The following is a 3876-nucleotide window of genomic DNA, read 5'->3' on the forward strand; positions in this document are numbered from 1 at the left end:
CACACATACCTACATATTCACACACACATGCACGTATATTTATGTCCTCTGCATCCATTAATTTCTTGTTTACACACACACACACCCAAATATCTACATATGTGTATGTGCATGCGTAGTATAGGAAAGAGAAAAAGAGAGGAAGAGAGCTTTTAAAGAATTTTCCGTTAGAAACCAAATTTTTGTGAATTCATATATCTATTACCGAAAACTATAAAATCAAAATATTTTGCAGCACAATATTCTAGAAAGCGATCAATATAGTTTCTTAGAAAAGAAAACACGGCCGCCATGTCAAATAGACATCCCATAATAAGCATGACCTCAATAATGTCTGAAATAGCCAAATATTTATATATGTATAAAGCTAAGACCTTAGACCGAATAAATATAAATAACCAATTCATGACCGAATAGTATTTCAGTCACCGAATTCAAATATGCATTCATACGTTGGACCTGATTGACATTTCAAATAACTGCGAAAATTTTCCTCTCAACTTAATTACGTCGATAAGGTTTTATGCTGTGGAAAATATATTTTATAATACAATACTTCCATTTACATTTACAGCATACGTGTATTGTAAAATTATCTCCCCGATTTAATATACTTTTATAGATTGGCTGGTAATTAAACATTAGATAAAATGAATACGAAAAACCATAGCGAAAGTTAATTAATCTAACTTTTCAAATCTATTATAATTCATGAACTGGGGAAAGGAGACACCCATGCTATTTATTTGGATTATGAACGAATTAAGATACGGCTGAGAAAGGGCTTCAATCTGAAACTAGCAATTATTATTCTACAATGGAGCGTGGTGGATTTTCATTTAAATTTGATTTTCTATATTAATATTTAATACTATGCTTAGGCCTGCTCTACGATAGTCAACGTGAATTAAGAATATAATCTTTATACCATTCACTTAAAATGAAAATATAATAAATATAATTCTTAGCCGTGAACGTTTTGGTCCGTTCATAATATGTCGTTTATTTTGCAATGCCGTGAAAATGAATGCAAACTCAAAGTCAAGCAAGGTCGATCCTATCCTATCTCTCATTAGATTGTAAATTGTAAATTGAAGCAGGCGAAAATGACGACTCCAGAGAAGCGTTAGAGTCTTCCAATTGATTTGCTATGGCTGCGACCTGACAAAATCGTTAGCATGCCCGCACACAATATTTAGAAATGTTGCTTCCAATTTTATATTCTTAGTTCGAATTCTACCCAATTCATCCTTGCTATTTATACATTCAGGGTCGACAAAATAAGTATCAGTTGAACACTGGCATCAATGTAATCGTCTTTTTATCTTCCCTATAAATTTCCGTTTTAGAAGGCAGCCTTATTTATAGTTCAGTAGACGTATTTTCATCACGTGATTTCACTGCACTACGAAGCACAGCTCTAGAGCCTTGTGTATTTGTTGTGGTTTCCTACTTTATTGGACTTGCTTTTCGTAAGAGGTGTGCAGTGCCTGCATACTATATATATTCGTAAGTCCTGGCGTTTCGGTTATGTATTTGTGTGTATGGTTTTTAACCATTCTTATAGGGGTTATTTCCCTTTTCAGTCTCCACTTTCAGGTGGTTTCTATATCCAGATCTTTGTATTTCGAGAGTTTCTGTTTCTTTTCAAGATATATTGTCATCTGTTGTAACTGGTATGTCGATTAGCAGACATCTTTTGTTTTTTTTTTCTTGGGGTTGTCTGACAATATGTAGCCAATTAACCTTGATCTCTCTAACTCTGTACACTGGGACATCCCAGAGCATGGTTCATTTGTCATTTTCTGAGACCATTTCTGAGATATACCTATACCATCTTTTTTATGTTGTCATTTCATAGTGTTGACATAGTTTCCACAGAAAATAGTTAAGAGTTCCGAGGTGTTGAGGAGTGAAGAACCACCACTTAGTGAGTATTGCTTCCATGCCTACCCTGACCAAGCGTAGTAGCACCTGTTAGGGTCACAGTGGATTAGTTGCCCTGTTAGGGAAGAAGCTCCTAGTCTTATAAGTGCCGTAATAAAGGAAAGGGCTTGGGAACTCAGCAAATCAAGAAGTGGAGACATACAGGAGACCCGGGTCCCTTTTGGACTACCTTTCGGCAAATGCAAGGAAGGCAATGTCTTCCTCATCTGTAACAGTATCCACATAGAAGAAGGTCATTTCAATATAAAAACCGTCTGCGTACTGGTTGACACTGTTGTCTTAACCCGCTGAGTAACTCTATGACCTCCAAATCTTATGAGTAGGATGGGATTGTGTATACTCACATTTTAAAACTACTAAATGCAGACAGGAAAAAAAAGAAAACCTCCAGCGTCGAAAATCGGTTTCCATAGCCACTAGCTGGGATGCCACTCTTCCTCGTGAAATTCGAACCCAAACAAACAGCTACTATGTCTGACCATGTACAATTTTTCACATAACTCGATCCAAATGATGCTTTTGCAAATCTCCTCACGGAGCAAACTCTCTGGTCTGCCGGGTAGTGAATGGATCTGAGAGGATTGCTGATACATTTAAGTTTAATTATTCGGAATAGATTATGGGCCAACTTGACTGCTACATCAGAGTTTGAACTTAATTTATAGAAAGCTAAAAGTACATACTATGAAAAATTTTCTGCGTTATTGCAACAGTTATACCATTCAATGCTATCAAATTTCTTTTACCCCGGTATAACTTGTCTTACTCTTAGAACAGTTTTTAAGAGTTTTTCATCGATTCGTTCTACAATGCAATAAAAACATATTAAAGTCTGTCTTTTATTTTTTTGTATTGATGTCTTCTTTACCACTCACTCTCTTTTTCTATACAAACATAAAATAAAAGGATGACATATATGTCGACTTTTTTATGCCCATTCAGACAAAGTTAAGAGAAGGGATGAAATGGAATTAATTCTCAAAACGTGTGGAATACGAAAAGAAATAAGTAATAAAAGAGATGTCAATTGAGAAGATGAACAATATACTGGAACACTTACACACACAAAAAAAGAAAATTCTCCTTCATCGTCAATTCTTAAAATGATATAAAACGAAGAAAAAAATAAGGTAAAGATACGAGCTCGAACGTATGTAAAAATTTCATATGTCCTAATAGTTGTTCCTGAACCGGATACTATCATAAATATAAATATATTTATTGCAAGTTTTCAAAAACTCATGCAGTATTTCTTATGCAGCTGCCCTGTTCTAGTTGCCTTCGATAGACAGACTCGGGGCAAAGACAATTTGTTAAACTGGAGATAAACAAATGAAATATTTATTATAACTGGCGAAAAAAACAAAAGAGGAATTAAAAATATTAAAATGCTAGTTTATTCATAGACCGGAGATTTCAGTTGAAATTAAATATATTATTGTCTATTGAGATACAGAGAGAAAGTGGATAGGACGCTAGGGTACCGAAGACTACTTGTTAATATGCATCTCGTAAACTGTGTGCCAGACAAGCCGTTCTGTCAGGCAGTAAGTCACGAAGTATACGAGCTGACACGCACCATTCCTCGCTAGAATGACAGAAGAATATGTATATATGTATGTTTGTATGTATGTTTGTATTTTTCTGCATGGATGTATGTGTATATATGTAACTCACCATTTCTTAAAGCTTCGTTTCCTCTTTATTCTTCCTCGGTCCTATGTATGCTACTCCTGATTACTAATTCTATATAAACGCTTCATCAAAATGCAAGTTTTGTGTCATGTGATTCTCAGTCTGAAGAAATTCTAAGAAGTTCCTTACATGACAATCCAGCATGAACAACATTCTGATTCTTATTAATAAATGAAACATATCCAATGATGAATAAATAATATCAGAAAATTTTCTCCCAGTTTTTGTTCTTGA

Source organism: Octopus bimaculoides, chromosome 15 (genome assembly GCF_001194135.2).
Source record: "Octopus bimaculoides isolate UCB-OBI-ISO-001 chromosome 15, ASM119413v2, whole genome shotgun sequence".
In the NCBI taxonomy this organism is placed as follows: Eukaryota; Metazoa; Mollusca; class Cephalopoda; order Octopoda; family Octopodidae; genus Octopus; species Octopus bimaculoides.